The sequence below is a fragment of the Hemicordylus capensis genome, chromosome 3 (assembly GCF_027244095.1).
Source record: "Hemicordylus capensis ecotype Gifberg chromosome 3, rHemCap1.1.pri, whole genome shotgun sequence".
NCBI lineage: Eukaryota > Metazoa > Chordata > Lepidosauria > Squamata > Cordylidae > Hemicordylus > Hemicordylus capensis.
The window spans coordinates 153,456,403-153,470,609 of record NC_069659.1 but is presented as its reverse complement, the minus strand read 5'-3'; positions in this window follow the sequence as shown (position 1 = coordinate 153,470,609).

The following is a 14,207-nucleotide window of genomic DNA, read 5'->3' as shown; positions in this document are numbered from 1 at the left end:
TTTGGCCCAGGTGAGGCGGTGGCACGAAGGAGCCTATCTGGAGGAGCCTGCTGCCACCGAACCAGTTCCTGGACCAGTGGTGGATCCATCAGGTGCTGCACCACCAGTGTTGCCACCCCAAGTGGAGCCTGGTGGTGTGGGGATCCCTACTGCCAAGGAAGCTTCTGTGGCGGGGGCGGAGAGCAGGGAGTTGATGGCTGGCAGTGTGTTGATATGTAAATATCAATATGTTGATGTGTAAATACGTAGATTTGTAAAACATAGATTCCTTAGTAGTTTGAAATGTATTGTGTTTGTGTTGCTTGGGGGCAGGGCAGCAGGACTGCCAGGATGTGTATTTGTAAATATGTCAGTGTGTGTAAATATGTGCTTGTGTAGATAGGTGTAGTGTGTGTGAGAGTGTGTCCGTGCGTGGAGGTTTCTTCTGGGGTGTGTGTGTGTGTGTGTTGTCAGTAGTAGAGCTCTTTCTTGTCCTTTCTGTAGATAGTGTTCTGGGTCCAGTTTGTGTATAGATAGTTATTGATGGTGTCAGTATTACTGTATAGCTACTGTATAGCTGGATTTGTATATATACTTGTGTAATATGTACTGTATATATGTATTTGTGAATTGTTTTCATTCCCCCCCCCCCGCCGGTCTTTCTTCTCGTTTGGTTCTGCTGACACACACGCACACACCCACACCAGACACGCATGCACCGGCCATGATGAGTAGGTGGTCTCCTGCCACACCACGTTGTGTGTGGCCTCCACTGACCCGCCTCTGAGCTGGACTTTCCTATCCCTTTAATTTTTTCAGAGCCCCCCTCTTCCCTCTTGTTTGGTTCTGCTGACACACACACACACCCACACACCAGACATGCATGCACTGGTCCGGCACCATGATGTGTAAGTGGTCTTCCGCCACACCACCACATGTGTGACCTCCATTGACCCGCCTCTTAGCTAGACCTTCCTATCCCTTTAATTTTTTCAGAGCCCACCCCCTTTCCCCTCTTCCAGCTAGCAGCACACACCAAATGCAAGCATGCATGCATGCCGCTGGTGCCACCACCACATGCCTGGAGCCCTGTGTGGCCTCCAGCAAAGATGTGGTGGACCAGACATAGTCTGAGGTGTTTCTTTCCCCACAGGCAAAACGCATGCATTGCACACACGAAGAGAAGAGCAGGAGAAGACCCAGGTGTGTGTTACTTTAAGTTCTCCTTCAGTGTGTTTGTGTGTTTTTGCCATGCCCCTCTTCCTTTGCAGTTTGTGTGCTGAGTTGGTTTTACTGCCTTGCGCCCTCTAGTTAGGTCTTGTTGGTTTGTAGCTGTTGTTGTGTAGCTAGTCTGTGCTGTTGTTTGGTTTGGTCCCCTTGGCTTTGCAGTTGTGCACGGGCACTGTGACAGGAGCAGGTCTGTTTCTGTGGTGGTTTTTTTGTTCCCGGTTGGTTGTCTTCTTAGTTGTGTCACTGTGTGTGGGTATGGTGGCCTGCTAGGGGCAGAAAACAGGGCTGGGTGGTGGGCACCCTGGGGTGCCAAGCACCCACTGAACTCCAAAGCAATTGGACACTTCTCAGAGTTCACAGCAATTAAGGGCACACACACAATACTTATGAATGGAGAAGTCCCCCTAATGCATTGCAATGAAGAGGGGAAATTCTTTTAAACAATTATTTAAAAAACCCAATAAATCCTACAAACTTGGGGCTGCCTGGGGGGAGTTGAGGCCATACCTGTCATTTCCCCAGACCCACTTTGGGGTGCGCGCGCGCGCGCACACACACACACACACACACACACACACACACACACACACGGTGGGAATGGGGCTGCCTCAAATCCCCATTATTCCCTATGGGAGGAATACAAAAATTGGAAAAATCTTCAGAAATTCATCAATAATCACAGAAGTGTCAGATTGCTTTGGGGTTTGGTGGGAGCTTGGCACCCCTGGGTGCCTACCACCCAGCCCATTTTTGTGCCCCTAGGTGCTCTATATAGCATATAATGGGCCAGTTCAAGTCTTCATTATACCCTATGTAGAACCTTTCAAAACCAGTTCAAATTGGGTTCGAATTAGAACCAAACCAGGGGGAGTGGTGGTTTTGAGCAAAACCAAACCTACCCACCCTGGTTCTAAGCTGGTTCAAATTCGAACCAAACAGGCCAAGCCAGTTTTGTGCACATCTCTAGTGGGAACTGCATACACAACACTGCTTTCAACTAGAAATACACGAGCTATGAATCTTTGCTAGAAATTGTTTAGTCTCAACATTGGTGAGAAAGTTTTTTATTAGAGTCTTGTATCTATTTTTTTCTGTGCAGATTGTATCAGCTGGAATGGGCTTTCAGTGTCACTTGGCATCCAAAGGGGAAGTTGCTACAGGAGTACATAAAAGCCCAGGCTGAAATTTGAATATTTTACTTGGTTTTACTTTTGGTGTTGCTTTTAATTACTTCTCCTAATGTGATTAAAACTCCTTGCATAATCCTTCCACTCACTTCAATGTAATTTTACATTTCATTGCATAATTTATTGTCCCGCTATTTAAGGATAACTATAGTTTTCTGCTTGCCTTTTTTGGTGCTAGGATGGTTTTGTTACTTCTCTGATTTGCTTTGCTTGAATTTTATGCTTGGTCTTTCTTAAATCCATATTAAGCCATGGAATTGCTTCTATCTTTATTGAATAGTTTTGTGTAAATACGCATCCACTTTGTAGATTCCTAGTCCTTTTAGATCTGTTTTTGCGTGCTTCTTTGTGGACTTTTAAATTTTCTTGTGAGAGAGCTTTTGAATATGAAAAGCACATATCAGTGCTGTTTATTCACAGAGGGGAAAATCTTACTAATCATTCTAGTGCTACCCACACATTATGTTCAATGCATGTACAATGTACATATATACAGCCCTGTATGCATGTATCATTATTCACAGGTCCTATTCACATGTTATGTTCAACGCTCATACAATCTGCCTACAGCAAATGTATGTACAGATCTATATACAAGTATAATTATTCAGATATGATATTCAATGCACATATGGTAGTACACTTCCTGCCTGTACTGTTGGGGACACCCTGACCCCAACATTAAACCCAGAATTACCAACCCAGAATTGTGTAGAATTCAGGCCTGTGTCTGAATTCCATTTTATTAAGGAATCAATTAATGCCTGAATTCAGATGAACTGACCACTGCATGACACCCAGACCACATGATTGCCTGGTAAATGATTTGTGAAGGCAGGGGCAATCTAGCATTGTGTATCAGTGCTTGTGAAACTCACAAGAGACACAATGGGTCTTGCTTGATTACCTTCCTCACACAGCTAAAATTAACTTGCTCTCAGGTAATCCCTTACTTCTGCTCATCATGATGTCACCTATTGTTCTGCCTTAGTCAAATGTATTGATTAACTAGCCTCAAACATGCACCCCTTTTGCTGTGACATTAAACATTCTTCTTCTTAGAATCACATAGATGTACACAAGGAGTAGTTTAATTGCTGTCTAACACATATTTTTGGCTTCTTCCTTTTTTCCTAACATCTTTGACTTTTAACATTCTTGGGACCAAGAGAGGCAAATTTACTTTGGAAATGACAATAGAACAATACAATAGAGCAATATCCTTCCAAACAACAGCTAACAGAAGATGATCCTGTGTTTCCTGACTGACTAAATATCCTGAACTAATATCGATATTTAAAAGACAATATCCAGAGGATAACAGGAATGGACACCTTTTATGATCCAGGAGACTCAATGGACGTCAAAGGATGGAACCACTATAAGAAGGAGTCTCTGGACATGGCAAATTAGCAATCTTTGCCTAACAAGCAATACTTGCTCATGAGCGATCCCAGAGTTTGCTGCCCAAGCCGCGAGGCTAAAGGCAGGAATTCTTTCCAGGGAGAAGGGACTGTTTGTGACTTCTGCTGCGCAGTGAGAAGTCAAGACTCCCTAGCCATGGCACTCCTAGCAAGCATTGCCTAACAAGCAGATCTTTGCTCAAGAGCCATCCCAGAATTTGCTGCTAAAGCCATGGGGCTAAAAGCAGGAACTCTTTCCATGGACAGGAAATGTCGGTGACCTCTGCTGCGTAGTGACAGGTCAAGACTTCCCCAGCCATGGTGCTCTTGCTCTTCGCCTCGCTCTGAGCAAACTACCACCAGCCTGCTTGACTGCTTGAAGCTTGCATCGCTCCAGCTCCAGCTCTCCAGTTCCAGAGTCTGTTCTTCAGCTAAAGCCTCACCGCTCTCAAGCCTCTGAACCTGGTAATATGCTGCTTCCACAAGCCTTGGATCCCTCTTTCCATCTCCCCCTCCCTCTTGCCCCTACTAACTCTTGATGACAGCCACACCACTCCTGTACCTTCTTTACCTTCCCCTCCCCTTCCATCTACGGTATATCTGAATTATGTTAGGCTTTAGGAAGATTTAATGCGCACACACACGATAGTTAGGAACACTGGGTTAATGTTGCTGCTAGCTATGATTTAAATATATTGCTAGCATTACTGATTGATTGATCTGTTTTCTGCTCAGTTAGATTGATGCTGTTATTCTTTATACTCAATAAAGCCCATTGAATCATTTAGGAGTGTTTTGTTCTTCTTTCTATCTTTGCACCAGACTATACATGGTCACCGTATAAAAGAAATGATCACTTTGTGACACTGGTGAAGCCAGCCTAATTTCTGTTAGAGGTTGTTGATTTTTACCCACAATAGGTAAAACAGCAGAGCACTAAGGAATGAGCACACACTCCAGTTACAGAGTAGGTAGCAGAGGATGGTTTGGATATTGCAGCTATTTAAAGAAAACACATGGAGATCCTTGTATGACTAAACACTAAATATTTATTGGTTAAATACACTTAGATAGGAAAGACCTATATCTAATCTAAAGGACTACATAGTGGATAGGTAAGGAGAGAGAGAGATGTTTCCATCTGCTCTCTAGGAGGAAAGGAAGGATTGTGACTCAGCACAGGAAGTGCTGCAGAGTCAGTTCAGGGGTCATAGAGTAGGGAGAGATAGGGAGACCCTTACTCACTGTCTCTACTCCCAATGCCCCTAGTGGTCATTAGGACAGTTGGTGCAAAAGGTTGATGCACTGGAAGTTCATCTCCAACAATTTCATATGCTAGCTCCTGAGCATATCTAGTGTACAAATCAGGCTTGATTCACAACAGTACTCAGGTTCATGTTTTAAATGAATACCCAAATGAATTCACCCCAAAACATGTAACATGTTCAGCAATGTGTTGCACATGAACAGCTGAATATCTGAACAGGGCTACAATTATGTTCAACACACAAACAGTAGTTTACTTCCAATCTGACCCTGCGTTTGAGAGAGCCTATACCCAGGTTTGTGTTTAAAATGAATGTGTGTACAGCCATTCATACAACCATTCATACAAAAACAGCCACTCATATGGCTGTATGGCTGAATGGTGTACAGCCATTCATACAAAAAACATGCACTTGTATACAGACACCTGTACAAACATACAACATAAGGGCCTTATTCTCAGTAATCATAGTTAAAAGGATTCTCAGCAATCATAGTTAAAAGGTTAACTACACCTGGGGAGCCAGGCATATTCCTGCAAGCGTGACACAAGAACGCCCACTTTAGCAATTATTGTCGTCATGCTGCCATGGTTATCTAAGATTAACATAGTAACTACGTAGTTATCAATCATAGTTTAATCCTAGTTAAATTAAGGTGGTGGGGCTACAATCAGTGCTAAAGTGTGCATTCTCACTTCACACTCTGCAGGAAGACACTTGGCTTGCTGATTGTGGTAAACCCTTTAACTACACAACGCAGTCACATCAGAATATTTTTTCAGTATGAAGCATAGAGAGGACTTGATAAGTTTAGCAAAGGGCCTTAAATACTGATACCAGCCCTAATTATTTTAATAATGAGAATGGAGATACAATCACAGATATGAAATAGAAATGGTGGATTTCATACTGTCTGAACTCAACAAAATATCCTGTATCTAAAGCAGTGATTCCAAACTGTGTGCTGGGATACACTACTGAGTGGGAACAGGAGCTTAAGTGTGCCTTGAAAAATGAAACTGCCATGTTGAATGCATATTTTCCTCTGTTTCCATTGGAATAGGGACGCATTCATCAATCACTGACCTGCCATCCCTCTGACAAATATGGGCACTGCTGTACAGCATCCCAAGGGAGGAAGTATCAGCATTACCTGACTCCACTCAAAAACCCTGTGTTCCAAATATGTCAAGACTGAAAATCAGAAATCCAAAGATATTTCCAAATGGATGTCTGTTCAGTCACTGAATACCCCTTATTCTTCAAGTTTTCCATAACTTTCATTAACCTGAATCTACCTTCCTTTATAGCAGGGCTGAACATTACAACTTTGGCCCGCCAGCTGCTTTTGGAGAACATCACAACTAGGCACAGTAACCCAATGATCAGGTATGGGGATTGTAGTCCAATATAAAGTTGGACAGCCCTGCTTTATAGTTGATAACTATGAGTGACATGGTTTTGTGGCTTGAAAAACTCTCAGCTCCTGTAAGACAAGCTTTTATAAGCTGAAACTTGAAGAAATTCAACGGCATCTCTACAGACAACAGCCACATGGAAGATGTAGTAGTCCTTATATTTCCAGGGCTAATATAAAGCACTGATCTGATCCAGTCTGATCATATGAACAGTTTCCAAGTCAGCACTAGCAGCCATCAGCCACGTGCCCTTACTACATCCATGTCCTTGATGGTTTCTCAGTGCTTCAGGGCCAATTTTTTGTGAGGGGAGTGGGGCATCAGAAGCAGCAAAAGGATAGGTGAAAATAGTTGCATGAGCAAAATGTTCTTATGTGAGGTCAGCATTAACATTAATTGTAAAACTTTACAGAGATTTGTAATCCCAGTCACCCCCATTTTGATATTTATTTACATGCATGAGAGAGAGAGAGAGAGAGAGACTTGCACTTTATATCCAAGTGTTCTTACATTTCTCCTGGACCTAGGATTATTCTCCCTTTTGTTATCAGCAGTGTCGTACTACTTCAAGCATGAAATTATAAAGCTAAATGTACAGGAAACTTTCTATATGCTAAGTATGTTTTCCCCTTAGCATGAATTGCTCTTTTATAGTATTTCAAAGGTATGAGTTTTGATCCAAAAATCTGACACTCTTAATACAGTGTAATAAATGGATTGCATACTGTATACCCTGAAGTTGCAGAAGAATTGTGACTTCTTTTAGGATTGCACCCACTTTTGTTCAGAATTAATCTAATCTTCTTTTTAAAAAGAATATACTTGTTGTTTCATTGCATTTCCTTCCCACAGATTTTAGCTATTGAAAAATAGCTGTTTTCTGACCTACAGACCCTTTCCAGTCCTTTGGAAGTATTCACCCTGCCCTTTCCCCCCCCCCCCCGTATTACAGTATGATGATATTTGATCACAGTTACATGGACACATTAAGAGATTTGTCTGCTTTTATGTCATCGTATATGCCTAGAATGCAATCTTCATTACACCAATGAGTCTGGCATCTTCACCTTATGACATTTGTGTTCAGGCAAATGCCATTCGGTAACAATCTTTTTTGACAAAGACCCCCAAATTACTTCTCCAGGGGATCTTTAAAAGACACTTGAAAAGCAAAGTGTTTGGCTCCCAATGCACAGAACAAATTAAATCCAAATAGCAGGTGACATAAAAATGTCTACCTGGACATACCATATAAACAGTGATGCAAGCGGGGCAGGGGGCCAATGGAGGGGAAAATAATGGCTGAAATTAGCTGATGTTGTTAACACTTCATGTGTACTACAGGAGCGGAGTGATTTTTTTGTGATCTCCCCTTCCCTCTGAAGCTGACCATGATTCCCAAAAATATGTCCCTGAGGGCTACACAACCCTCAGGGATATATTTTTGGGAGTCACAGCTTCAGAGAGAATGGGAGATCACAAATATTGTCAATTCCCTGTAGTGCACAGAGTGCAGCTGCACCAGTGCTTCATTAGTCTGGATGTTGGCCACTGTCTTGCAGGTACTGTGGATCTTGAATTAATTGCCCTCCATTTTTAGTCGTGCCTATTCAGTGCCACCCTGCTCCATCTGTGGCCATGCCCTTTCATGAAACAAACAGAAAGGAAATATTGAGGCTGTTCTCATGAGCAGCCAAGGCTTGGCTGCCTGTGAGAACCACCGGGATCCATGCAGATCCTAGCACTACCTCACCGCCAAACCCAGCTCCAGAGCTCAGCTGTTAGCCATGGCTAACAATGTAAGTGCACCCTTAACTCATGCTCCATGGTGGTGTGTTCACCCAGGCAGCTTGCAGCCCAGGCAAACTCAGAGACAGAGACTAAGAGCACCTGTCTCAAGGTGGTATCCCTCAATATACTGTACTCATCGCACAGTGCATTGTGGGATCTCCAGAGGCTGGGCATCTTCTGGAATATCATGTAGTTCAGTACTCTGCCAGATCATCTGCAGGGAAGGTAAGTTATGCCCTGCCTTCCATAGCACAAAAACAGTCGTGTGAACAACCTTATTTAATAAATGAAATATACCTCTGAGCACCTCTGAGTAGCCCTTTATAGAATACATGGTAAGTTAATTCCTGAAGGGGAGGGACCTAGGCACATGTAGCTGAAAATCTGCTGGGAGCCTATGCACATACAAATGTACATTTGTGGGACTTTCTCCATATGATCTGGAACCCAACTTTTCTAGGGTTCTTCTGGATCATGTGGGGAGACTCCTACAAGCATACAGTTGAACAGGTTTAGATTTCCTGCAGATTTTCAGCTATACACATGTAAAGGTAAAGTGTGCCCGCCGTCAAGTCGATTTCGACTCCTGGTGCCCACAGAGCCCTGTGGTTTTCTTTGGTAGAATACAGGAGGTATTTACCATTGCCATCTCCCGTGCAGTATGAGATGATGCCTTTCAGCATCTTCCTATATCGCTGCTGCTGCCTGATATAGTATCAGTGGGGATTCAAACTGACAACCTTCTGCTTGCATTTCCCCGCTGTACCACTTAAGGTGACTCTAAACACATGTAGGGGTGTACAAAGCTTTTTTGGTTATGCCATTTGTTGTCATTGGTTTAAAAAAATCATTCAATTGTTCATTTATTGCAATCACATGTGCTTCATAATGCATTTCTGTTTTTCTTACTCCCCCTTGTTTTCAATAAGGAGACCCAGCTACTTCTGAAGACTGCATGCAGAGAAATAGATATTGGTGGGTAAAAGGCAATCCACCCCTGATGTCCTTCAAACAAGAGGGTAAGGTTGGTTTCTGCCCCCATCAGCCATTTTCCTTTTTGAGAAATATGTATTTGTTCCATAGAAATATAATGCTTCAATGGGCACATTTTAAAATGATAGAAATGGCTCATGAAAAGGGGAAAGCAACCTATTTCTGAAGACCCTTGGGACAAGAGGGTTTTCTATGTTGAAGCTGGCAGCATCAGCTCTCAGCTGCAATGTCTCATAGTGACCACTGCGGGGTTTTAGGGTCATGGATAAAAGTGCTGGACTCCTCCCCTCTTTGTTTTTCATAGGAACATAGGAAGCTGCCACATACTGAGTCACACCATTGGTCTATCTAGCTCTATGTTGTCTTCACAAACTGTCAGTGACTTCTCCAAGGTTTCAGGCAGGAATCTCTCTCAGCCCTATCTTGAAGAAGCCAGAGAGGGAACTTGGAATCTTCTGCTCTTCCCAGAGTGGCTCCATCCCCTAGGGGGAATATCTTACAGTGCTCACACTACTAATCTCCCATTCATATGCAACCAGGGCAGAACCTGCTTAGCTAAGGGGACAAGTCATGCTTGCTAGTTGCTACCACAAGACCAGCTCTCCTCTCTTCCCTTTCCATTGTTAGTCTCCATTTTGTCTCTTCAGAGAAGGCTATTTGTTTAGTCTCTCTCCTCTTTCAGCCTTAAGCTCAGCTTTTGTAACTTCTAAACTTTTCAGCTTTTGTAACTTCTAAACTAATATTAATTTACAGTGTACCCTCTTTCAATCTGTCCATTGAAATACCTGAAGACATTGATCAGGAAACAGTTCAAGGTGAGGGCAAAAAAGCAACTCATCTGTGAAAACCCTCTTGTTCCAACAGTATCCAAAGTTGGAACCAAAATCTCTCCAAAGGAAAAAAAAATCAAAGAGAATTCCTCCAAGAAGAAATTAAAATTCCAAGAGAACTGTAGGGCTTCTCCCAGGCAGAAACATCTGAGAATTTTCTCAGATAATTTCTTCACATTCCTTTTGCCCCCACAAACCATAAGTTCTCATGTAGCCTTTTAAAAGTGGCTGGGTCTCCCGTTGTGAACGAAATGGGAAACAAACACAAATGGAAGTTACAAAAAAGAATAAAGTAACAAAAAGGTAAGTGCTTTCATTTATTTTGCACAGAATGAAGAAGTAAATGAATCTATTCATTTCATCCCCTGCCCTTTATGTTGTTATAAAACAAATGCTACCCCATCTTTGGTCAGAAGAATCTACTGCTGCTGAGGTGCACAGCAGGTAGGGAGACCTCAACAAATGCTACGATCTGCTGAGATTTTGCTCAGAATGCAGTGGCATCACTACCTTCAGCTTCTCCTCATTGTAAGAGCATAACTGGTATTGCCTGTGGACAACTGCTGGCTTTCTGAAACCTCCTGAGGAAAAAGACATATGTGACTACAGCTCATAGTTGACTGTGGGTGATCACATTATTTATAGCAGAAAAGAGGCTGCAAGCAACAGCAAATCCATTTTTCTGCCCCCATTTACCAATACATCAATATTTCTGACATTTTGAAAAGCCTTGTTTGTTATTCATATATGTATCTCTCAAAGATAGAATTATAAAATAATGTATGAGTCTCTACTTTAAGAAAAAAAAAAGCTCTGATTCAGTGTGCAGAATTATAAGAGGGTCTCTTGGCCATTATATTGCTTGGCTCGCTCAGACACTTCAAGCAGGAAAAGAAAAAGAGAGAGAGAGCAGGGGAAGAAAATAAGAATGTAAAAGGCACATAAAAATTAAATCTGCCCAGAAACATATAACCAAGCAGTGGAGAAATCCAAAAATAATTAGATTCAAGAGAATAAAAGTGTGTGTGTGAGAGAGAGAGAGAGAGAGAGTGGGGGGTGGGGAGAGGGGCACCATTTTAAAGTGGTGATTCTCTTATTGAGTAGGGGGAGAGCAACTGGCCCTATCCACCCCCAGCACAGCTTCCCTCTAGGGGCTGTTGTTGTTGTCTGTCTTATGTTTCTTTTTAGATTGTGAGCCCTTTGGTCTTGTGGTACCAAGCATGAGTTGTCCCCTTTGCTAAGCAGGGTCTACCCTGGCTTGCATTTGAATGGGAGACGTGTGAGCATTGGAAGAAATTCCCCTTAGAGGATGGTGCTGCTCTGGGAAGAGCTTCCTGGCAGCTTCCTCTTTCCTCTTGTTTCCTGCATCTTGTCACCTTCCTGGTGGTGCCCCAATAATCTGCTGCCTGAGACCACTGACTCACCTTGCCTAATCAAAGGGCTGCCCCTGCTTCTTGCACAGTTGCTCTGCTGCCATGAAGGGGAGAAAATGAGGAGGACATGAAGGAGAAATGGGCCACTTTGGGATGTCTGAGCAGTACTCAGTGGGAGGTGAAAACGGGAAGCACAGGAGCCGCATATGCAATTCTAAAAAGCTGCATGTCCCAAATTCTAGGGATTTGTGAGTGGGGGATCATGACAGCTGATCTGATATATGTTTGTAGTGTATTCATCATCATCATCATCATCATGGGTTCAGATTTGAGTTTGTAAAACAGAACCTCGGGTTGATCGCTGGGCAGAACCGGAGTCGCATGCACTCATATATAATGGTAGGATAACCTCTGATTGCTTCAACTCCAGTTCTCCGTTACGAGCGAATGCAGACAAGGTCACCCTATGAGTTCTGTAACTGACTGGAGATTTGAACCCACATCTACCTGATCCTACTCTCATATGCTATCCATTTGATCTACCTGATCCTCTCTATCATACTCTATCTATTGCTGTCTTGGAAAGATAAACGCATAGATACTTTAGCAATGAGTTGTTTTTGAACTGCAAAAAGCACAATCCTTTCAGCCTCCTCAAGGCAGGCATACTAGGCCACTGTTTAATCAGAAATTCTGAACTAGTGGCCACTGGTATCAGAGACAACTGATGATATTGTCATTATTTTTGCATTGTCCACTGTATGAAACTCCCAGAAATAGATTGGGGGGTGGGGGTAGAGATGGGATGTCAGATTTTGGCATGATCTGTATCACCTTGTCAGTTTGTGACATTTAAAACAAGCTAATAATGTAAAATTAAGTATATGGCAGAAGTCAGCACATAAAACCATTCAGAAAGATTCTTATATGTATACAAGTCTGAGAATGCTTGGCAAAGTATTGAAAATGCAGCAAGGCCACTGAACATTTGGCTACCAACCAGAGCCAAGGAATTGAAGCAAATCTTCTAATGCCTCAAAGAAGCCCAGGGTTTCGCCTTTTGTACCAATCCATTCAGCAGAGGCGATGTGGAGCATTTTGCTGTCTTCACTATGAATCTTCTCCATTTTATTAGTTCAGGTCATAACTTTAATGTTCTTAATGAGGCGGAATTGCATAAAAGCATACTATAATTAGCTACTGCAGTTAATGTGGAAATGGAGGCAATGTTCATAACTCCTGCCAAAGACAGTAATAAATAACAGGCTAAACTGTTCACAAATATATAAGAGTAGGGCAAGGAAATTTAAGGCTGCTTCATACATTACATGGCACCAAACTTATGTTTGCCACTGCATGTCCACGTAGGAGGCATCCAAGGTCAGTCTTGGTTACTGGGTGTATGAATCTATATGGTAATTCTGGCCCAAAGCATGGATGTATTTCATACACCTGAGCTACCATATTACCACAACTACTGTATTATTGCATATACAAGATAATGGAATGGAAAGTCCATCAGAGACTGTAAGATGACATATCCTACTTTCCCAGCTGATAGGAAAGGCTGTTTTGAAAGTGAACAGAAACAACAACTCCTCCTACTCCTCCTTTATTTTGGCCATTTGTGTCAGAGACACAGACAGGTTGAATGAAGGACTGAATGGAGAAGCGAAGACAGAGAAGTGTCTCATGGGATGCAGAACCTTTCTCTGAGAATCCAATATGATCTGTTGACTTTTAGGAGTGGCCATGCGATTTGCCTCTACTTGGTGTTCTATTTCTATATTTGTAAATAAATAAAATGTAACAAGAAAACCAGAAACCTGTAATGATCTCTCCTCCAAAGGAAGCCAAAATTGCATAGTACTGACCACTTGGAGCTTCCTACAAGCTGCTGTAAAGTAACAATGAGAGCTGAAGATTCAGGATTCTGGACTGAATCCATTTAGTAATACAACTGTTGAATGCCCTTGGACAGAAGGAAGAACTGTAATGTAACATAACAGAATCTCTACAAATGACATTAGTTCTTCTTCTCATGTTCACTTCCATTGAGCAGTCTCTAATGTGGTTTTTAATCCTAACATATTCCAGTTTGTTCAGGGCCTAGTTTCTAGTGATCCTCTTTGCTTGTTTTCAAAATTACATCAAGAAGTAACACTGGAAGTATTTATCCAGGATATATGGCCACACATATATTATTTATTTAATAAAATATGGATATATGGCCACACATTTATTATTTATTAATTTATGTGTGGTATTTATATACCGCCCTATATATAATCTCAGGGCAGTTTACAAACCAATCAAACAACAACCAAAATCTAAAATCATATAAACAGATTGAAATTACCATAAATAAGACTTTAAAACATCATAAACTAAAAGCCTGATAAAACAGCTGTGTTTTCAAAAGTTGTTTTAAAACAACCAGAGATGGGGAGATTCTTACTTCATTTGGAAGTGTGTTCCAGAGCCTCGGGGCAACCTTTGAGAAGGCCTGGTTTTGGGTCGCCACCAAGCGAGCCAGTGGCAACTGCAACCGGACCTCCCCCAATGAACTTAATAGGTAGCGGGGCTCAAGAAGAAGAAGAAGTTGCTCTCTTAAATACCCTGTGTCCAAGCCATTCAGGGCTTTATAGGTAATAATGAGCACTTTGTATTTTGCCTGAAACCTAATTGGCAGCCAGTGTAATTCTTTTACAACAGGAGTAATGTGGTTTATGAGT